The sequence below is a fragment of the Gorilla gorilla genome, chromosome 3 (assembly GCF_029281585.2).
Source record: "Gorilla gorilla gorilla isolate KB3781 chromosome 3, NHGRI_mGorGor1-v2.1_pri, whole genome shotgun sequence".
Lineage (NCBI taxonomy): Eukaryota > Metazoa > Chordata > Mammalia > Primates > Hominidae > Gorilla > Gorilla gorilla.
This window is the reverse complement of record NC_073227.2, coordinates 139,575,839-139,600,016: the sequence shown is the minus strand read 5'-3', so window position 1 is coordinate 139,600,016 and position 24,178 is coordinate 139,575,839. Positions and strand designations below refer to the sequence as shown.

Here is a 24,178-nt window from a genome sequence, read left to right as displayed (position 1 = left end):
TCTTACATTTGATATATGGAAATGTCAGCCTATGATTTTCTATTCTTAAGGCACATAACATTAAATTAGAAGAAATACTTAAAACTTGAAGAAAATATTCTTCACAGTTTTAAGCTGTATTCAGATTATAGATCAGAAAAACATGTTTCCAGTTCACAAACCATTTGTTCAAAATAAAAACCCACAAGTTACAAATAGAATAAAAATCATGATTATTTTAATCAAAAGAAATCTGACTGACTAGCATATGTGATTTCTCTTCCTGGCTTTCCTCATTTTAAGTATGTGTGTTTGTGTGCATGTGCACACACCTGTGCAAAGGTGTGTTTATGGTGGACAAAGGGATTTTAGGCAGTAGCCACAGGAACTAAGTTGGTTCTTTCAGTTATCTAACGGCAATCCCAATTTTAGGATTCCTCTTCCTAAACTGGAATCTCAGGGACAGGCTTGCATAGCTAAAGAAAAAAACACTGAACATGAACTATAATAACAGGGTTTGGGTTTTTTTGTTTTGTTTTGAGACAGGGTCTCACTCTGTTGCCCAGGCAGGGGTACAGTGATGCTTTCTTGGCTCACTGCAACCTATGTCTCCTGGGCTCAAGTGATCTTCCCACCTTAGTCTCCCAAGTAGCTGGGATCACAGACCCATGCCACCACACCCATTTTTTGTAGAGACAGCATCTCGAACTCCTAAGCTCAAGCCATCCACCCACCTCGGCCTCCCAAAGTGCTGAAATTACAGGCATTGGCCATCATGCCAACCTTCATAATAGTTTCTAACTTTAATATACCTAACTACCTGCAAAGCTATTTTTCACATTTCCACTTCATATCATTTTTGTCTTACCCAATAGGAGTGTTTTAAGGCTTTATATGACACCAATCAGCATGTAACTGTAAGAAGCAAACTTCCCCCTTTACCACCCAGCTCTGAAAGTCAGGAATTCTCTGGTCTCACTGATCTGCCATGAAACGTAGTCATCAACAACTCTACCTCAGCTACAACTGCTCTCTATCTGTCTCTCTTTCTCTCTCTCTCTCCAGAAAAGCCTACAGAAATAGCTACTAAAGTTGCTCTACTGAGCCTATGAGAATAAGTAAGTTGGCTGGGTATGGTGGCTCACGCCTTTAGTCCAAACTACTCCGGAGGCTGAGGCAGAAGGGTTGCTTGAGCCCAGGGGTTGAAGGTTACAGTGAGCTAAGATCAAGCCACTGCACTCTAGCCTAGGTGATAGAGTGGGACGTTTATCGCTAAAAAATAAAATAATTTTAAATAAAGGACAAATAAGTAGATCCAGCGATCCCACTACTGGGTATTTATCCAAAAGAAATAAAATAATGTCAGAGAGATACCTGCATTCCCATGTTTATTGCAGCTATTAACAATAGCCAAGATACGGAATCACCCTAATTGTCCATCAAAGGATGAATGAATAAGGAAAATGTGGTATATATACACAATGGAATACTATTCAGCCATTCAGAAGAATGAAATCCTGTCATTTGTGGCAACATAAATGAACCTGAAGACATTATGTTAAGTGAAATAAGCCAGGCATAAAAAGCCAAATACCATGTAATCTCATTAATTTGTGGAATTTTTAAAAACCGATCTCATAGAAGTACACTGTAGATGGTTACCAAAGGCTGGGGTTGGGGGTCGGGAAGGGGAAGAGATTGGTCAACAGATACAAAATTACAGATACATGGGAGGAATAAGTTCTGGTGTTCTAGTGCACAGTAAGGTGACTATAGTTAACAATATTGTACTTTATATTTCCAAATAACTAGAAGAGAGGATTTTGAATGTTCTCACCGCAAAGAAATGATAAATGTTTGAGATGATGGATTAGACAATTACCCTGATTTGATCATTATGCTATATATATATATATATATATAATATATATGGAAATATCACATTGTATCCCATAAATGTGTACAATTGCTAGGTGTCAATTGCTAGGTGTCAATTAAAAATAAAACCTATAGAAAAGAATCAGTAAATCAGTAACACTCCTTGGAAGATGAGGAGAGGACTGTGCCCATCATTAGTAACTTTGTTTTCTGGAGCCTCTGCTGCTCTTTTTCTACTCTGGCTCCATCCTCAAGAAACATTCAGTTCTCCCCGGCCCCACCTGAATTACACAGCCTTCCTGAACTACCAGCATCTCTCTGCATTCTTTCTTGTACTTTGAAGGGACTCAACAAATACCTATGGAGTAAAAGAATAGATTCCCATTGTTTCTTACCTGACATAAAATTGAGTTTTTTATAGTGAAGAAGGTAATTTTAGTGAAGGGCAATAGAAAAATCAATATAGCATTTTTAAAAGAATCCTCAGTTGAACAAGAGCTGAAATGTAATATGATAAAACTGACTGAATAATAAAAAAGTTTTTAGAAAAATATATTTCTGTTTCTACTGTGAAAAACATGTTAGTTGCCAGGCTTTCATTAATAAATTGATAACCAGTGTGAAGTTACTCCCAGTGGGAGCTTTTACTGCTAGGCACCAACGAAAATTCATAAAGGCGGAAGGCTAAAAATCTATGGAGACAAACAACTTCAAGCCAAGAGGCAGGATTAAAAAAAACAATAATAAGCAAACATGTCAACAGAAGACATGCATTCATTCACAAATAGTTGGTTCTCTACTAAATGTCAAGCTAGGGTACACTAAATAGGCATGGGCTCACAGAGCTTGCAGTTCAGTGGAGGAAACACACGAGGGCAAACAGGCCATTAGATCTATGCACTGAGGGTAAAGAGTGGAGGGTATTTAATTCAAACTTGAAGCTCACAGCTTCCTTAAGGATGTGACCTCTGGTTTAGTCAAGTGAAAAGGGAAAAGAGCATTCCAGGCAGAAGAATTAGAATATCTAAAGATCTAAAAGTAGCAGACTAGAGAACTTGAAACATCTACTACTACCTATTTAAATACTTACAAAATTATTATACTTATGAATGATGAGTATTAAAAGTATATTTATAAAGTATAAATATTTCATACTTATGTTTTATAAAATAAAGCAAATATCCTTTGACATAGCTCTTAAGAAAGTAAGGGAAATTCCCAGAGGCCAAAACAAAGACAATTAAATATCCAAGTAGAAAGCATGTAAGCTGATGCTATAACAGACCTGGGACAATTTGCAGACCTCTATCATAAAGGGTTTAATGCCCACCCCAGCTGGTGTCAACCTAAAATAAACAGCAGAGAGACTGGCTTCCAGATCAGAGTTTATCTGGTAATAGCAGGGGATTGTAATCAGATATACATGCTATAGAGGGCCATATGTGCATCCAGAGAAGCAAAGAAGACAAGGGTTTTTTTTAATGGAATATATTTCCTATTAGCGTTTTTATTATTCACAGCATAATTTATTTTAAAACCAATTTAATTCCTTTTAACCTATTAAACAAAACTAGCTAGGTTAAATTAAACTTAGCAGTGTGCGAAATAACTTAAGGATAACTTACAAAAGGGAATTTGGAATAACCCAGAAATTATATTATTACTTACACATAATTCAAAACAATATGAAAATAAAGGCAAAACGAAGGTTACATTCGTTGTTTTGAAATGATATCCTTGGCTACAAAGATTAATAACAAGTGTGGCATCAGTTCATTAGTGGACAGACAGCTGCTGGGCAGGCATCCTTATAGATGTAATCTTTGTACAAGGTTGTGGTTTTGACAATCTGTTGTGATAGTTTCTGTTATCATGCAAACATGTAAGAAGGTCCTCCCTTCATGGTCTCCAAGCTCTCTTTCCTTACGGTTTGACAGAAGTGACTCCATTTTGGTATAGACAACTTTCACACAGGAAACATGGTCTTGAGACCCCAGGAAGCCTTTAAGGAATGGCCCTCCAAGTAAGGCTGAAAGCTCTGAAGAGCTACATCCTCAATGAATATGTGTGAGATGGGGAGGCAAGAACCCACTCAGATTCACAGGGAAACATAACGGAAGCATGTCTGTCTTAATCTGGGCCCTGGTTAACAAAAAATTTACATTGGGTTTATCCTCATAGTCACACAGATTTGAGTTTGAATATGATCTAGAACTACCCACATTAAATTGTAAGCACAAAAAGAAGTCTCAGGCCAGTAATGTCCTCTGTACATCTGGCAAAAGCAAAGGCAGAATGTCTTTGGAATAACACATCCTCAGACAGGCCCATCAAATTTCCACAGAAATTACACTACTTAAGAAAAATTCTTAATTCATAATTTCAAGACACACGAGGAAACAATCAACATGTAAGAAGTCAGAAGTCACAAGACTAAGATCAGATCCCCAAGAAATTCACACAATAGATCTGTTTGAAGCAGTTGGGAGAAATCATTGATTCCTCACTCCTGTGTCTCCATATGGAGGAGCACCCCTAAAGTGACATTCTCAGCCTCTTTCTCCACCTCTAATTCAACCCAGTCTGTTTGTAGTGTGATAGCCGTCAGTCCACACTCCTTAAATGGGTGAAGTTGATCTAAAAAAAGCAGTAAAATGTTGCGGATGTGTTTCTTTTCCTTACCTTTCCACCCTGGTCCAGTGCAAGCTGGAAAGCCTAAGTTTGTCTAGGTATGTGGGCTGTCCCAAGATCTAACCTGTAGAAGGGATGGGGATTGAAGCAGAGGGTAAGAATAAGCCCATTTAAGTGTAGAATGTTCCTGAACCTGAACATGTTCTCCAAACCCCTTACTTACCTGACTCTCTCCACAAAGCACACTAGCTAATGTCACAGAGTTTTCTGAGGTTAACTATGCCTGTCCTCTAAGGGCTTTCTAGATTGTTGATCAGCAACACCAATGGGCCTTTCCAATCAAGCCTTCTCCTGCTTCTGATCAATGTGGTAAATCTGTGATTTCCTGGTTCTGTCTTAAGCTGTGCCATTCTAGGGACAAACATTCCTTGTGCCAATAAGAACATTCTTACTCATCTCTCCTTTCTGCTGGTGGCTGTATGGGGGAATAGGGGACAGAAGAGAGGTCAACATTGAAAGGGATCACATTTTAGGAATGCAGTGAATATGATCTAATGAGTTCAAGAAAAGTATAACTGAAGATGTGTTTCTAAGTTATAAAATTCTGAAAAATAAATTTAACATGACCAGAAATTATCATTCCTATTTTTTTCTTCCTACTCCATGGAACACTTGCATTTGTGATGACCATCAACAAAGCACACTAACAAACCTTCAGTCATTGGAAACCAATATTCACAGGCAACACAATGGATGAAACAGCATCACGAATAATACAAACAACATCAGTGAATGGTATTAGGGAACTGCAGAGGCAAGATCTATATTATTTTCATATAAACAGATTCTAAACAGCCACAGCATTTTGAGTATGAGTATTGTTATTCTTTTTCTCCCAGTGAGAGATGAAATTAGAGAACAACACATTTGACAATAAAAAACACAAGCAGACTGTTCCTGGACCTAAACAGGAAGAGATAGTATCTGGACACTACTACCAAGATGAATTATTTTCACATGCACTAATTGGAAAATGAAGTATGTAAATCGCTCTTCTCTACCCGTTTTTCTACATTTTAAGTTCCGGGGTACATGTGCAGGATGTGCAGGTTTATTACACAGGTAAATGTGTGCCATGGTGGTGTGCTGCACCTATCAACCCATCACCTAGGTATTAAGCCCAGTATGCATTAGCTCTTTTCCCTAATGCTCTCCTCCCAGCACCCTCCCATGACAGGCCCCAGTGTGTGTTGTTCCCCTCCTTGTGTCCATGTGTTCTCATTGTTCAGCTCCCACTTACGGTGTTTGGTTTTCTGTTCCTGCATTAGTTTTCAGAGAATAACAGCTTCCAGCTTCGTCCATGTCCCTACAAAGGACATGATCTCATTCCTTTTTATGGCTTCATAGTATTCCATGATGTATATGTACCACATTTTCTTTATCCAGTCTATCATTGATGGACACTTGGGTTGATTCCACGTCTTTGCTGTTGTGAATAGTGATGCAATGAACATACGCGTGCATGGATCTTTATAATAGAATGATTTATATTCCTTTGGGTATATACCCTGTAATGGGATTACTGGGTCAAATGATATTTCTGGTTCTAAATCTTTGAGGAATTGCCACACTCTCTTCTACAATGTTTGAGCTAATTTACATTCCCACCAACAGTGTAAAAGTGTTCCTATTTCTCCGCAACCTCACCAGCATTTGTTGTTTCATGACATTTTAATCATTGCTATTCTGACTGGCGTGAGGTAGTATCTCATTGTGGTTTTGATTTGCCTCTGTCTAATGATCAGTGATGTTGAGCTATTTTTCATGTTTGCTGGCTGCATGTATCTGTTTTTGAGAAGTGTCTGTTCAAATCCTTTGCCCACTTTTTAACGGGGTTGTTTTTTTTTCTTGTAAATTTGCTTATGTTCCTTGTAGATTCTTGATATTCACCCTTTGTCAGATGGAGAGATTGCAAAAATTTTCTCCCATTCTGTAGGCTGTCTGTCTGGTCTGATAATAGTTTAATTTGCTGTGCAGAAGCTCTTTAGTTTAATTAAATTCCATTTGTCAATTTTTGCTTTTGTTTTAATTGCTTTTGGCAATTTCATTATAAAGTCTTTGCCCATGCCTATGTTCTGAATAGTATTGCCTAGATTTTCTTCTAGGGTTCTTATAGTTTTGGGTTTTACATTTAAGTCCTTAATCCATCTTGAGTTAGTTTTTTGTATAGGGTGTAAGGAAGGGATCCAGTTTCAATTTTCTGCATATGGCTAGCCAGTTCTCCCAGTACCATTTTTAAAATAGGGAGTGCTTTCCCCATTCTTGTTTTTGTCAGGTTTGTCGAAGAGCAGATGGTTGTAGACGTGCAGTTTTATTTCTGAGCTCTGCATGCTGTTCCTTTGGTCTATGTGCCTGTTTTTGTACCAGTACCATGCTGTGTTTTTTTTTGTTTTTTTTTTTTTTTTTACTGTGGCCTTGTAGTATAGTTTGAAGTTGGATAGTGTGATACCTCCAGCTTTCTTCTTTTTGCTTAGGATTGTCTTGGCAATGTGAACTGTTTTTTGGTTCCATATGAATTTTAAATTAGTCTTTTCTAATTCTGTGAAGAATGTCGATGGTAGTTTAATGGGAATAGCATTGAATCTATAAATTCCTTTGGGCAGTATGGCCATTTTCATGATATTGATTCTTCCTATCCATGAGCATTGGATGTTTTTCCATCTGCTTGTGTCCTCTTTGATTTCTATAAGCAGTGGTTTGTAGTTCTCCTTGAAGAGGTCTTTCACTTCGTTAGCTGTATTCCTAAGTATTTTATTCTCTTTGTGGCAATTGTGAATGGGAGTTCATTCATGATTTGGGTTTCTTCTTGTCTGTTGTTGGTGTATAGGAATGCTTGTGACTTCTGCACATTGACTTTGTATCTTGAGACTTTGCTGACGTTGCTTATCAGCTTAAGAAGCTTTTGGGCTGAAATGATGGGGTTTTCTAGATATAGGATCATGTCATCTACAAACAAAGAAAATTTGACTTCCTCTCTTCCTATTTGAATATGCTTTATTTCTTTCTCTTGCCTAATTGCCCTGGCCAGAACTTCCAATACTACATTGAATAAGAGTAGTGAGAGAGGGTATCCTTGCCTTGTGCCAGTTTTCAAGGGGAATGCTTCCAGCTTTTGCCCATTCAGTATGATGCTGGCTGTGGGTTTATCATAAACGGCTCTTATTATTTTGAGGTATGTTCTTTCAATACGTAGTTTATTGAGAGTTTTTAACATGAAGGGATGTTGAATTTTATTGAAGACCTTTTGTGCACCTATTGAGATAATCATGTGGTTTTTATCTTTAGTTCTGTTTATGTGATGAATGACATGTATTGATTTGTGTATGTTGAACCAGCCTTGCATCCCGGGGATGAAGCCAACTTGATCATGGTGGATGTTTTTTGATGTGCTGCTGGATTCAATTTGCCAGTATTTTACTGAGGATTTTTGCACTGATGTTCATCAGGGATATTGGCCTGCAGTTTTCTTTTTTTGTTGTATCTCCATCAGGTTTTGGTATCAGGAAGATGCTGCCCTCATAAAATGGGTTAGGGAGAAATCTCTCCTTTTTAATTGTTTGGGATCGTTTCAGAATGGTACCAGGTCCTCTTTGTGCCTCTGGTGGAATTCAGCTGTAAATCCATTGGGAGCTGGGCTTTTTTTGATTGGTAGGCCATTTATTACTGCCTCAATTTCAGGACTTGTTATTGGTCTATTCAGGGATTCAACTTCTTCCTGGTTCAGTCTTTGTAGGGTGTTTATGAGTGCAGGAATTTATCCATTCTTCTAGATTTTCCAGTTTATTTGCATAGAGGTGCTTATGGTATTATCTGATGGTTGGTTGTATTTCTGTGGCGTCAGTAGTGGTATCCCCTTTATCGTTTCTGATGGTGTTTATTTGAAATCTTCTCTCTTTTCTTCTTTATTAGTCTCGCTGGTGGTCTATTTCATTGATTAAAAAAAAAACAGCTACGGGATGCATTGATTTTTTTGGAAGGGTTTTTCATGACTCTGTCTCCTTCAGTTCCACTCTGAGCTTAGTTACTTCTTGTCTTCTGCTAGCTCTGGGATTTGTTTGCTCTTCATTCTCTAGTTCTTTTAGTTGTGATGTTAGGGTGTCAATTCGAGATCTTTCTAGATTTTTTATGTGGGTATTTAGTGCTATAAATTTCCTTAACACTGCTTTACCTGCATCCCAGAGGTTCTGATACATTGTTTCTTTGTTCTCATTGATTTCAAAGAACTTCTTGATTTCTGCCTTAATGTCATTATTTACCCAGGAGTCATTCATTCAGGAGCAGATTGCTCAATTTCCATGTAGTTGTGTGGTTTTGAGTGGGCTTTTTAATCTTGAGTTCTAATTTGATTGTGCTGCGGTCTGAGAGACTGTTATTATTTCAGTTCTTTTGCATTTGCTGAGGAGTGCTTTACTTCCAATTATGTGATTAATTTTAGAGTAAGTGCCATGTGACGCCAAAAAAAATGTATATTCTGTTGCCTTTAGGTGGAGAGTTCTGTAGATACCTATCAGGTCCACTTGTTCTAGAGCTGAGTTCAAGCCCTGAATATCTTTGTTAATTTTCTGTCTCATTGATCTGTCTAAACTATTAATTTTCTGTCTCATTGATCTATCTAATATTGACAGTGGGGTATTAAAGTCTCCCACTATTATTATGTGGGGGTCTAAGTCTCTTTGTAGGTCTCTAAGAACTTGTTTTATAAATATGGGTGCTTCTGTATTGGGTGCCTATATATTTAGGATAGTTACCTCTTCTTGTTGAATTGAACCCTTTAACATTATGTAACGCCCTTCTTTGTCTTTTTTGACCTTTGTTGGTTTAAAGTCAAAAAAAATTTGGTTTAAAGTCAAAAAAAATTGTGTTAGAAACTAGGATTGCAACCCCTGCTTTTTTATGCTTTCCATTTGCTTGGTAAATTTTTCTCCATTCCTTTATTTTGAGTCTATGTGCATCTTTGCACATGAGATGTGTCTCTTGAATACAGCACAGTGATGGGTCTTGTCTTTGTATCCAGCTTGCCATTCTGAATCCTTTAATTGGGGTATTTAGCCCATTTACATTTAAGGTTAATATTGTTATGTGTGAATTTGATCCTGTCATCATAATGCTGGCTGGTTAATTCTGCAGACTTGTTAATGTAGCTGCTTCATAGTGTCATTGGTCTGTGTACTTCAATGTATTTTTGTAGTGGCTGGTAATGGTTTTTCCTATCCATGTTTAATGCTTCTTTCAGGAGTTCTTGCAAGACAGGTCTCTGGTGGTGACAAAATACCCCAGCATTTGCTTGTCTGAAAAAAGATTTTATTTCTCCTTTGTTTATGAAGCTTAATGTGGCTGGATATGAAATTCTGGGTTGGAATTTCTTTTCTTTAAGACTGTTGAATATTGCCCCCCAATCTCGTCTGGCTTGCAGGGTTTCTGCTGAGAGGTCCGCTGTTAGTCTGATGTGTTTCCCTTTGTAGGTGACCTGGCCTTTCTCTCTGGCTGACCTTAACAATTTTTCCTCCATCTCAGCCTTGGAGAATCTGATGATTATGTGTCTTGGGGTAGATCTTTTCAAGGAGTATCTTATTGGGGTTCTCTGGATTTCCTGAATTTGAGAATTGTCTGTCTTGCTAGGCTGGGGAAGTTCTCCTGGAGGATATCCTACAGTGTGTTTTCCAACTTTGATCCATTCTCCCTATCTCTTTCAGGTACTCCAATTAGTCATAGGTTTGGTCTATTTACACAGTCCCATAGTTCTCGGAGGCTTTGTTTGTTCCTTTTTATTCTTTTTTTTTTTTCTAATCTTGTCTAAATTTTCATTGAAAAATCATTATACCAGTTTCCTATTGCTGATGTAACAAATAACCACCAATTTATTGGCTTAAAACAACAGCACTTTATTAACTTAAAGTTCAGATAGTCAAAAGTCTAAAATGGGTCAGCAAGGAATATAAGGTTGAATTCCTTCTGAAGGTCATTTCCTTGCTTTTTGGAGCTTTTGAGGTTGCATGCCTTGCTTGACTTAATAGCCACTTCCTCCATCTTTAAAGCCAGCAGTGTAACATCTTCCTCTCTCTCTCTCTCTCTCTCTCTATCCCCCTGTGTGTGTGTGTGACCTCTGCTTTTGTGCCAATTCCTCTGACAGTCTGCCTCCATCTTTAAAGGACCCTTGTGATTACACGGCACCCACTCAGATAATCCAGGATGACCTTCCCATCTCAAAATCCTTAACTTAATCATATCTGTAGAGCCCCTTTTACCAAGTAAAGTAGCAGATTCACAGGTTCCAAGGACTAGGATGTGGTCATCTTTAGGGGCCATTATTCTATCTACCACAGTCACTATCTTTCACATGAGCTCATGAATTTTGCAATTCATTTTTTGGTGTGATCCTTTTTAATACACTTTATTCTTTTAAGAGCAGTTTTCAGTTCCCAAAATTACAGAAAGTTCCCATATACCATTGTCCTCTACACACATCAGTTCCCCCAGTATTAACACTGGGCACCAGAGTGGTACATTTGTTATAATTAATGTACCTATGTTGACACATCATTATCACCCATGGTCCATAGTTTAGAGTTCACTCTTGATGTTGCACACTCTATGAGTTTTGACAAATGTATAATGACCATGTATCCACCAATATGAATCATACAGAATAATTCACTGCCCTAAACATCTGTGCTCTGCCTATTTATCCCTTCCTCCCCTTTAACCCCTGACAACCACTGATCTTTTTAATATCTCCATAGTTTTGCCTTTTCCAGAGTGTCATATAGTTGAAATCATACAGTTTTATAGCCTTTTCAGATTGGCTTCTTTAACTTAGAAAAATGCATCCAAGGTTCCTCTATATCTTTTTACAGCTTGGTAGCTCATTTCTTTTTAGCAAAAAAAATATTCCGTTATAAATGTATCACATATAACACATTTTTAAATCAAATCATCTATATAGACAGAGACATCACACACCCTAAGAACTGCACTGCCCTAAGCCCTCAAGAAAAATTTAAATTCTGTCCAGTATACTCTTAGGTAAGGAAATAATATACATGATAAAATAGATTTTATGAGGTTTTTGAAATATATAATCAAAACATATTAAGTGCCCATTGCAGAAAATACAATAAATAGTGCACTAGTATTGTTATTGTTGTTATTACCATCATGGTGATGATGGTGAAAGATTTCAATCCCAGCGATTAAAATGCAAGCTTTTAGTCTTAGGTATATAAAACTTGCCTATTGAAAGCACATCTAGAATAAGTTACACTTAGATTGTGCTTTTCCATTTACCAAGGCCTTTCCCATACATGACCTTGTCTGATCTTTATAGCAGTTCTGCCACATAGGCATTATTTTCATTCCTGACTTTCAGATAATAAAACTGAGTCTCAGAAACTCAGTTGTTTCACCACTTGTAATTTGCTGAATTGCCACTTGAACCCAAGTTTTTCTATATCAAATCTTGCACACAGCATTACAAAATATTTCCATCCTCTAAGGATTCCAAATGGTCAGGTATTTATTACACAAATTAGTAATTTTCCAAGTGTAGTTCTTAGACAAGCTGCAGCAGCAGCATCTCCTGTTGAAAGTTCTTGGGCCCCATACCCATCTACTGAGGGTGAGGCCTGGGCAATCTGTGCTTTAATCAGCACTTTAAAGTTTGAGAACCACTCTTATAAAACATTGGTTTTTTTGTTAGTTTTTTGCCTAGTTGCTTGCAGTCCCTGGATTAAAGAGAGACAAGACATAACCATACAAAGCAGTTAACTAACGATTCAATGATTAAAATAACACTTTTATTAGAAAGGGTCCTATAAGTTTAAACAGAAAACTCATTACAACTTTGTCTTTTTCTAATTATTTAGATTTTTCAGCTCAAAAAAGTATAATATATTCCATCCACGTAGAGAAGAGAGAAGCAAAAACATGAAGGGTTTCGGATTGTATTTCCACAGGGGCAGAACTAGGATAATCATAATTGTTTCCAGAGTTTCTTCTCCTATGTTATCTAAAATTGCTTAAGCAGAACCTTGAAAGATTAGTTCCACTATCAGTCCTCTCCCCATAGATCATATCCTTGGAGAATATTTAACTGCAAAAGGCCAGAATGATGAAATTAAGACCTCTCACAGTTGGAACGAAGACAAATTGGATGTGGCATGTCATAGGCTAAAAGGGGCAAAGGGAAAGCAAACATTTTATCTGTTACAGATATTGCTTACTGATAATTCCACAAATTGTTCCTAGGATCTGTAAGTAGAGGGCAAAGATGCTCCTTCTAATTCATCATCCAAATATGTCCTAATGAGTTGAATCAACATTCAAGAGCAACTTGAGAGGGCAAAGACATTGACCAGCCACCATTCCAGAGGTCTGATGTTCACCACTCATTCCCAGAACCAACGGATCAGTCCAGCTTTGAAAGGAGCCTTGGGAAAGACTTTGGCAAAATCAATCAATAAATCCCTGAGGCAAAACAATCTGTTCCATGTCTATCACAGAGAGTAAGCATTTCTGAAGAGATTTAGGAGAGAAGGTGAGGTTTAGTGGTGCTTTCATCAGAGGCCAATATCCAGGGTAGGGCTGGTTCCCCAATCAGCTCTAGACTTTGCTTGCTGCTCTAGTTTGGAATCTCTTCAAAACCTGGGGTAAACACCAGGTGAGAATGGGGCTGTTCCAAATCCCTAGGGAAAGAGGCTTACTCTGGCCAGGGAACAGGCCCTGGTGGCCATCCTGCCACAGGTATAGTGAAGCATCTTTCTGTTCTGAACTCTGCACCTTAATTAGCCTCCAGGAGCTCTGTGAAGCCTGTCCTCAGCACAGCTGGCAGGTGATTTCATGCCTAAAGAGGCCTTTTCAATGAAGTTACCAGAAGATAATTCTCTGCATTACAGAAAGCAGGGAGAGGGAATGAGGCCAACATTACTGAGGAGTAACTATGTGCCACCCCTTTCCATACATTAACTCATTTGATCTTCATGATAACTGCATTAGGTAGGTGATTTTACACCCATTTTTTAGAAAGGAAAACAAGGCAGAGATGGTTAGTTACTACTCCAAATCACACAGTTTGTAAGAGGCACAGCTGGAATACGAACTTGGGTGTGGCTCCAAAGTCCATACTCTCCTAACTACTGTGTGTTCACAGTAGAAAGGGCCCATATGCTAACTGGCCATCTCTGAGAGAAAAGTCACTTTAAGTCTTTTGCTGTGGGTTGCTACCCAGATATCAATGGAGATTACAGTGTAGACATCACCTGTGCCATCTTTCTTAGCCTGCAAACCATACATACTAATTATGCTGTATTAACAGAGAACTGTTATACACTTCTATCATCTAACAAAGACAGCTGAGTCAGGAATTTTCTCATGAATTACCCTTGTTTATGTTGTCTATTCCTCTTTTTCCATTGAAATCTCCTTTCTCTATACTATCACCATACATCCCAGTTAAACAGAAGTCCAGCATCAGTGTTCTTCCATTATCTCTTACATGAGGGAAAAAAAGACTAAGGTGAACCCTTTTACAGAGGTAATCAGAGAGCACTTGCTGCTTACTTCAGTATAATCAGAGGTAATCTGATTTTACAGAGGTAATCAGAGAGCAATCTGCTTGCTTCAGTATAATCCTCTAAGTGCTCTTTCCTTTGCCCTGAACAAGCTTGATACATAACAGAGTTGATATATATACAAGCTTGATATATAACCTCAGTGATAGTTCAGCCAGTTAATCATTCATTTGTGATGGTCTAAATCAGGAGAATGATTTTCTGTGAAGTTTGTTTAATCATTTTCAAGTGAGCCAAACTAATCCCTTGTGGAAACAAACTCCTTTCTTCCTAGAATATGTATCTATTATTCCCCATTCGGGGTTTATTTAACCATTACAGAATACCTCACTTTGTATTTGTCAACTACAATTTTATCTTTCTTTTTATAAGCTATTTGCAAAACAATTTGATGATAGAATCCAGTCCTACAGAGCAGAGTTCCTAGGCAACATTAACCCAGGGTATTGCATGCCAGGGCAGAGCAAACAATCTGAAATGAAATAGGAGGAGAGCATTTGTAGGCAGCCAGGGTGTTCTGACACATCCTAGAGGTAGGAACACTCACCCTCATCTGTGAGAGAGCTGACTGTACCATGGCTATTTCTCCAACAAATCAACTCTAAGAGTTTCTCATCAGTAAATAAAGATGTGGATTTAAAAAAACCTGTACAAAGTTATAATAATGGAAGTTTCAAATGATATAAATGCCCATCCCTTAGAGGACTAATTAAATAAATTACAATACATTCCTAGAGAAGAATACCATGCAGGCATATTTCAAAATCATGTAAAAATAAGCTCTATTGAGATGACAGTATTTAGTGAAAAAAACAGATTACAAAATCCTATTATATAGAACTTTTTTAATTAAAAAAAGGATATGATTGGATAGACAAGTTGCTAATAATGGCTATCTCTGAACGGAGAAAATTTTTTGTGATTTTGTTGGAGTTGTTTTTACTTTTCTACATATTCTGATTTTTCTGAGATAAGCCTATACTGATTTCATAATCAGCATAGGAGAAAAACAATAAAAATATTCTGGAAAAGATTCCACAAAACACTAGCAGCTTTCATTCCCATAGTTCCCATCTGAACCAAAAGACAGAAGTAGCTCTTTGCATGTAAACTGGCATGGTAGTATTGTTTCTCTCAACATCTTAATTTCTGTACCCTTCTTTTATGGTCTGTGTCTCTCTATAAAAGTTCCCAAGAAGGAACCTTGAATTGGTCCTTGAGTTGCAATATTCAATACAGAATGCCCTTGCTTCATAGGGTCTCCTCATACACAGTTTGCTCACTATTGCTATTGCTTCCTCCCTTCTGAAAGTAATTCACTCACCCATGACCTTCTGCAGCATTAATTCAACACAGACTAAGAAATATTTCTTTTAGACATCTTATCACTTTAGCTTGGAAACATGTCTGTGTATAGCCTAGATTTGTATGACACTCTGACCATAATCAAGTCTATGGGAGTCACTGGTGAAAGAAAATTTCAAAATTTTGACTTTCCTGTCTCCCCTGGCCTATCAAGGCTCTCAAAATGAAAGTATGCTCTGATAGAAATGGAATTCCCATTTGGTTACACACTGTGAGGCTTGGTTTTGTAACCAGAAATAACCAAACCAGGCATATGCTACTGTGTTAGGCATTTCATACATTTTGAATCTCTGCAAAAACCCTCTGAGATATACATTATTGTCCTTTAGATATGATAAAACTGGAGGCCAAAGAGGTCAAGCAACCGGCCTCAGGTCATTCAATTAGCTACAAATTTTCTACTATAATTTGAACAAGGTGATTTCTCCAACCCTTTTAACCACTGCATGTTATAGCACCATAAGATTTAATTAACACAACAAATCTAAAAAAGGAAAAAAAAAAATCTGCCCTCATCTCTCCATGTCAGAAACAAGGCTTAATGATTGTGGGATTATTCCAAAGAATAGGAGAAATGAAATTTATAGGAAAAGCTATAAATTAACAGTGTTTATCTTGCTAATGAGGGAGAAATAAATATTTGTTTAAAAAAATGCCTAAATACAATTTTGTCAAGAATGCACAATTTTTTAAAATTGTAGGCAGATTAAATTTAAAGAAATAAGGCCAGGCCTGATGGCTCACGTTTGTAATCTCAGCACTTTGGGAGGCCGAAGTGGGAGGACTGTTTGAGCCCAGGAGTTTGAGACCAGCCTGGGCAACAGAACAAGACCCTGTCTTTACAAAAAATAAAAAATTAGGCTGGCATGGTGGCATGTGCCTATAGTTCCAGCTACTTGGGACTGAGGTGGAGTACTGCCTCAGCCTAGAAGGCAGAGATTGCAGTGAGCCATGATCACTGCACTCAGCCTGGGTGACAGAGTGAGAACCTGTCTCAATAAATAAATTAATAAAGAAAATAATTTATCAGTCCAGACATGCATCAAGGCAGGCCTAGGGGTAGTATGGAATAGGGATCCAACTCATATTATGAAAGATAGGTTCTTATCTAGACTGTTAGAGTTTCAGTCTGGGACAAAACTAAGTCACATGAATAAACAGTCATGATAGAGGGATGAAGGCTATGCATGGGTCCGTGGATTCCCACTCCAAGCTGATACAGTGCTGCCTCTGTCAAATGTCCAGATGAGACCAATGATGAGCTCCTAATAACATCATCCCTGGAGGAGATCTCTGGCCTGTTGATTATTTTCAGCCTGTCCTACCCTAGAAGGGGTTGCAATTAAGCTTGACTGGAACAGACACATTTTGAGGGTATGGTTTTGCCTTTCCTGCTGGCAAAGCCTCAGCATCTGGGGGCTACAGAGTGTTTGATCCACTGTTATGGAATCCTGTGTGACATCCCATCAGACCAAAGAACTCAGAGCAAAAGCAGTACACCCCGGGTACATGATCATAAGATCCACTGGATTTATAACCTGCCACATAGCCCAGAAGCTGGCCTTTTGAAGGGACAGCTGAAGAACAAGATTGGAGCTGATATACTTCAAGGGTAGGGCTGCATCCTCCAAGATGAAGTACACACATATTACTAATCATTATATGGTACTCTGTCTTCAACAGACCAAATACATGGATCTGGAAACTAAATGGTAACAGCAGAAATTGTCCTTTTGCCATCACTTCTCACTCCCTCAACTCTGGGCTCTGTGAGTTAGAAATCCTATTTTTTAAAGGAAATGCTTCCTTCAGCAGACACAGCAGAAATTCCATTAAACTTAAGCTGTGGCTGCTACACAGTCACTTTGGGGTCTGTGTGCTGAGAGACCAAGGAAAGAAGTCACTATCCTGGCAAGAGTAACTGACCCAGAGCATCATAAAAAAGTAGCGTTGCTATTCCACACTGGGTACAGAAAGAAATATGTTTGGTACCCAGATGATCTGCTGGAGCATCTTTTAGTAATTCCTTGCCCAATTTTGAAAGAAAATGTGAAATGCAGCAGCCACAGCCTGGGAAGCGCATAATGGCCAAGGTCTAGACTCTTTAGGGAAAGTCTCCAAGGACTTTATATTCTGGGGGAAGATATACCTTATTATAGCAAACCAGTGTAGTTACTAATATTTTTAATATATTAGTATAATTATTACAAACAGGAAAGGAACAAGAAACATAAAAAATCAAAACAGTAACTCTTGGTGGGGAGACGGACAGAGCTGAGATTGGGGATGAACACAGGGAACTTCAACAGTTTGGCAATTCCTCCAGAAGAAAACCCCAACATAAGGATTTGAGCATAAGTAGTTTATTCAGGAGGTTATCACAGGAAACACTAGTAAACTACTTATTTCCCTGCGAAAGCAGAGAAGACAGATGAGAGAAAGTAAATCTATATAGGCTAAGTTAATAAGCGGGTTATTACTGTGGACAACTGGGGCTCGATTTCACTTGGAGACTGTTTCCTCTTTGAGACTATATAACCGCAATTATTTTTGCACCAATCTAATAAAATATCAGTGTTCCTACCTGAAGGCAGGGGGCTTGGATATTTATCCACCAGCTTTTCCCCATTATTAGTTGAGGGCTGTTCCTGGTAACCTTAACTCCCTGGCACTTCCAGCATGCTCTGCCTGCAGGAGATAAGCATATTTCTAAGGCTAGAGTGCACAGAGGCATATCATCTCAGGTGCTTAGAGGAGACAGCCATTAGTGCCTTTTAGAAATACTGAGTACCAAGGAGATATGCCTTCTATTATACTAGTCTACTTCTTAAATTGGGGGTAGTAAAAATGGTATTTATTGTATTATGTGTCCTATATACATGAAATGTATATTAAGTGGACATATTCCTTAAATTACCATTTTATTCTTTGCAAGGTGTTTGTTAGAAATGTGGACTTCTTAATATGTTTTTGTTTTCACCGATCTGCTCATTTGCAGCAATGGGACCACAGACTCCCTAGAGTCACTGGGCTGTAACACATTATTTGAAAAAGTTGGCCCTTCATTGCAGGAAGGCAGTTGTAATTAAGTTTAAATATGGTATTTTACCAAGCAGCAGGAACTAATTTGCAATAACTTTAGAAACTATATTTTAGGAAAATAGCATGATACGAAATTAAACTCGATTTATGTGTCAGGTTTTTTTTTTTTTTTTTTTTTTAGTATGTGGATCATTTTTATGTAGTAGGATTTTGGTATTTGGGGTTCAGAGTTCATATACCATGGGCTATGAAAGCTTTTTTAATTATAGTTAACTCAAATTCCAATTATAGTATTCCAAGCAGAAACAGTTCTATAAAATCCTCTATTGTGTGGCTGGCATGTTACAGTTTCATTTATTAAGCCAAATGCACTATAGGCTAAGCTTAAGAAGGAGGATCATTCAATTGACCAAGGCAAACAGAGCTGACAACTGGACTATACTTTACAGAACAATACATTACAGTTGGACTCAAGGGGGAAACTGGGAAACGTGGTAATTTGTACCTGGTTACACAAATGGCCAAAGGTGCCTGAATTATTTTTAGAGAATTATTGTTGTCCTTTCAAAATCCTTAGAGCCAATAGCTCCACATAAGGTAAGTTAAACAGACAACAAATATTTATTCACTGTATTATCCCTTTAATAGAAAAGCTTTTAAAAAAAATTGAAAAAGTTTTTCAAGGTTCGTTTTGAAAAAAGTCCTAAAGCCTCTAATACAATGCATATCTGTATTCTTTAATACAAGTTTTAATATAATGCTCTGTCAACAACTACCTCCAAGGTAGCTGAAGGTTAATAAAACACTTTTTACAAAGGAATTGACAATTCACTAGCTTGAAGGTCCTTAATTGTTCTCTGAACAAGACCAGACTCACCAGTCTATATCTGAAGGTGGATCTCTATTTACATTGTCTAAAAATTGACCAGAAGCTGTGGAATAAGCTGTTTCAGAATAGCTCACAAAGGCTAAATCTATAGAGGTAGAGATGAGGGCATAATAGAAGAGTTGGTAACATAACATGTTTAGTGGGACATTTCTAACAGAGATTATGAGAGTAAAATGCACTGTGATTCCCTTTAATTTTACCTACCAATTTTTGCCCAGGCCTATTTGATGAGGCAGACCAACTTAGTATGCCTTTGTAACTGTACACATTTCCATTTTATAGTCGTTAAAATGGATTAATCATTAGCATTTGAAGATTCTATTTTTTCTCCTTCATACACAAACCCAATAAATAAATGGACAGATGGATTGATGGATAAGTGGATGGATGGATGGATGGATGGATGGATGGATGGATGGATAACTGTAATTTAAATTGGAAATTTTGACTGATACAACAATATACAAAATACATTTCAAAGTGAAGTGTTGGACCAGAGAGCCTAAATTTCAAGGATGGTGACTGATACTAAGTTCTAATACCCACAACATAGATATGGAAGATTATGGTAATTGAGAGAATTTTGTGAGGATTATTTCAGTGGAAAAATAAATGTACTGTGAAGGAACAGTGATGATGGTTGTATGTACTACATTTCAAGATAGTCACTGAACTCCATAAGTATTTCCTGCACAATCTTGTATTTAAATTTTTGGTATCTTGTTCATCATGGTTTTTTATATTAATAATTATTTTTAAAAATTTTCTTAAGATATGTTTATCTTGGCTGGGCACAGTGGCTCACACCTGTGATCCCAGCACTTTGGGAGGCCGAAGTGGGCAGATCACCTGAGGTTGCAAGTTCAAGACCAGCCTGGCCAACATGGCAAAATCCCGTCTGTACTACAAATACAAAAATTAGTTAGGCATGGTGTGCCTGTAATCCTAGCTACTTGGGAGGCTGAGGCAGGAGAATCGCTTGAACCCAGGAGGTGGTGGTTGCAGTGAGCCGAGACTGTGCCACTGCACTTCAGACTGGGAAACAGAGTAAGATTCCATCTCAAAAAAAAAAAAAAAAAAAAAAAAAAAGACATGTTCATCTTAATTACTGAGTTTTCTGGTACTTTCTTAAATTTTGCACTCAAAAGACATGTATTACTAGTTCCACTCTAGTCACAGCCCTGACTGGGGGCATACAAGGTAATGCCTGACCCTTATCAGAGCCTGATAAAGCAGCCTACGACAGCAGGATAGAGGTGGGAGACCAGGAAGGTAGTGTATGCTGTTTTAATAGTGGGTCAAAAGTATGTGAATTCTAGGGACTAGATGAAGAACAAGAGGTAGAAATATCAGCCTAGGGTTATTTAAAAAGGTTTTCTGTCCAAGAGTGTAGTCTGTGAGGGCTGAGGCAACCTAGAAATAAATGGCTTTGGGATATACTCTTGCAAGACAGAAATTGAAGGGCACAGAGAGTGGCCAACTGAAACTGAGGCACTGCCACACTTGGAGAGTTAGATTGAGAGCCTGGGTGGTTGCAGGGCCCCTAACTCTCTGATCTTTACCCTACCCTCCAATCCTAGAGGGGTTAAGCATGAAGGTTTATGGCACATTCTTCCTTGAAGACTGCTGGCCTGCCTACAGCCAGGTCTTGGGGCCTGCCTACAGCTAGGTAGTGGGCTGGGGAGGAGAACTCTTAATTTTGAATATATTAGACAAATATAGTAAATACTGAATTAAGACTGATTTTTTTATATTAAAGTGAACTTAGGCCACAAGGACTATGTTGCAAAACTATAGGGGCACCATCCCATTACAATCTATTGAAGCTGGGCTCCAGGAGACTCCATTTATAAAGATTACAATGCAAATGTTGCCCCCTGGAGTTGTGCAACTCAGAGGCTCTGATAAAACATTTATTACTTGAATGACCAGAAAAATCATAGGGCTGCCTAGGTTTTTAATGCAGGCTCAGGAATAAAACTTCTCCTAGTGAAAGATAAAGATGAAAAATAATTTATATTTCATTTAAACTCCATAAATTGTGCCTGTTCGACTTATGGGTAGAAAAGGATGGATGAATGAATAAACATAGATATTAAAAAGTCAATTTAAGTTACCAAAGAGAGTGATCCTACTTAAACAAATGTGAGATGATTTAAGAGGCAAATTCCTATTGAAAAGGATAGACACATTTACTGAAGCAAATTTTAATCTCTGATGGACAGGATGCCATTAGGGGACTTTATCTGTATTTCAATAGTTGATATCCCATATAGATAAGCTAGTTGAAAAGGGAATTCTGTGCCCCGATGCTCTTGGGAGATACATACCCATCTAACACAGCTGACATCTACTGTCTTGTTTGCTAATCAAATCTCTGACAGCCACCTAGTGTGTTGCCACATTTCTGTGGTTCTCTTTTCTCCAATCTCACTTCTACCATCTTAGTTTCAGTCATTTCTCAGCAAGGTTACAGTAATATCTAATTAGCCTTCTCCTCCAAGGGGTCCCTCAAGTATCACCCACATTTGGCGACAAATGAAGCCTTCTAAAATACAAATCTGATCAAAAGAATGTAAGTGTGTGGGTATGTGTGCAAGTGACAGGTTAAGGTTTACCCTTTAGGTTGTACCACATTAAATGAAGAATTACACCTTTGCCCTGCTTCTCTTCTGAAGCAAAGTGCTAACCTTCTCCAGAAAAGCTTCTCATTCTGAGAACTGTCTCCCTTAAAATACCTGAAGAAGACATTTTTCCAAGTTCCTTTCACCTTTAAGTCTTTATCCAACTCTTAGACTCCTCAAGTAGTCTGGCAATTATCCAATAGCCTATTGTTATCAACACATACTCTAAAATAGTTGAGGTTTCCCAGGGTTTGGATCCCAGTGTACTGCTATGTTTTATCATAAATATCCTAAAGCCTTCCTTCAGTGACTGACTTCTGCAAATTCCCAGCTGTGGACACAGGTGGCTTCTCAGATGAGGTGACTTTCTGACTCTGCCTAAGAATACACTATTGATGATAACTGAATTCTCAGACAGGAAGAAAATAAAGACTCTAACAGGGCTGTCTCCCTCAAATAGTCAAGATTTCCAAACCAGGCAAAGGTTTAAACCTACTGTAACAATTCTGAGAACACCACAGAAATGAAGTAAAACTTCTTTAGATATTTATTATTGGCTTTGAAACAATGGTTTTCAGCAGAGTGAAAGAGAAAGATCAGAATCACCCAAGCAATTTTTTCAAGCCACAAATAACCACCCCTTCTCATACGAAGAGTCACACAAGCCCTTTTTAGAATTAGCTATACATACATGATGGCATCTCCAGGAGTATAGGGGAAAGCCAGCAATGCGTGATTTTTAAAAATAATAACAATAACAAAAATCATGTAATATGTCCTGCCACCAACTTACCTCCCACCTCAGAATCATCCCAGATTAAAAACAAATGCTTTAGAAAATATGTTGCGTTTTTAGAAAAAAAAATGCAACTATTCATGTGAATGATGCAGCTGCAAAGTTTAACAGGAGATCAAAGACATTTTGACATTTAGGACATAAACACTTGGCCCTTGGGTGGCCACCATCACTGTTCTCCCCTTTGCCTGTTCACCTCAAAAGCTGTTAAGACTCCCCTGCTTGCAATGAGTCACCCACTATTACTCACAAATTTCTGCCAAGTTCACGTCAGCAGCTGTTGTTTTCAAAATCAACATCCATGCTGTACTGTTTTGAGGTTTCTCCATTACTTTATAATATTTCTTCTATTTCTCTGCTGTCTTCCCAGCCAAACTTGCATTCAGAAGCAGGCATCTTACTAGCATTGCTCTCATATACAAATCCAGGATATCAGAAGTACAGAGTCAACCATAACTAACATTTTAACTAAAATTTGTTATGTCATTCTACAGTTTCTCAACAAAATACTCTCACATCCTTCAAACAAATAACCACTATATTACTTAGAGGCTGTGAAGGTAGAAGACTTTCTCAATTGGAAACACGTTTGGGTCTATGGTAGGGTTGTGATTTCAATTTTTGCAGTTAGCTAAGGCAAAGAGACACACTGCAAATTTTCTTCACATGTCTGGAATTTAAACTTTTATTAGGTATGGAAAGAGTAGACTAACTAATCTACAAACATATGTTCATATTACCAAATAAATATAGCTTTTTAAAAATGTTAACATTTGCCCTATAGACATGTAAGAACTTGGATTAGGTCTTCAGTATGTAGAACTGAATATGAGGTATCTTGTGAGATAAAAACTTCAATCTCTTTTTTCTTTTTATTACTTCTCCAAGAAAAAAAAAAAACTTCTGATCTTGCATCAAGTCACAGAATGCCTTTCAGACAATATCATAATGCCACTGAATATTTTAAATATATATAGTTAAAAATTATTTTTTCCAATTTTCCAGAGCCGAAAAGGAAACATCTAGAAAAGCTTGAATTGCCAAACTTTACTAAAATACATTAGCAGTTAAAAAGCAGAGCCCCGAACTCACTGAAGGGCAGAGGGAGGTATTAAAGAGCACCCTATTCTCCCCGGAGAACTCGGTTGTGTGGCTGTATGTTAAGTGTGTGGGGAAGCATTGGCAGGAGGAGGAGGTTGGGATGTCTGAGGTGAATGGAAGTTGGAGTATAATTGCTCTCTGACAGTAGAACAACAGAGCTGTAAAAAGCTCTGCTTCAGTTCAACTCAGCTTTCTCTCCCTCTTTCCCTCCCACCTACATGACAAACAGAACACAATCAGGCACTTT

At 37.9% G+C, this 24,178-nt stretch overlaps 1 protein-coding gene across 14 annotated transcripts in view; it reads right to left on the bottom strand.

Moving 5' to 3' along the window:
• The window catches only part of LOC129533124 (kelch-like protein 2), a 181,631-nt gene that overhangs the window by 39,493 nt on the left and 117,960 nt on the right, over positions 1 to 24,178 (bottom strand). For 5 of the 14 annotated variants that reach the window (XR_010133473.1, XR_010133480.1, XR_010133477.1 and 2 more), the window contains one exon: positions 4,540 to 4,612. The exons of 7 other annotated variants lie outside the window; for them this stretch is intronic. The gene's annotated coding sequence lies outside the window, so the exon portion shown is untranslated. Of the gene's footprint in view, positions 1 to 1,582; positions 4,495 to 4,539; positions 4,613 to 4,711; positions 4,964 to 24,178 lie in introns of those variants that run through there. 2 more of the 14 variants (XR_010133481.1, XR_010133483.1) reach the window with 2 other exon arrangements.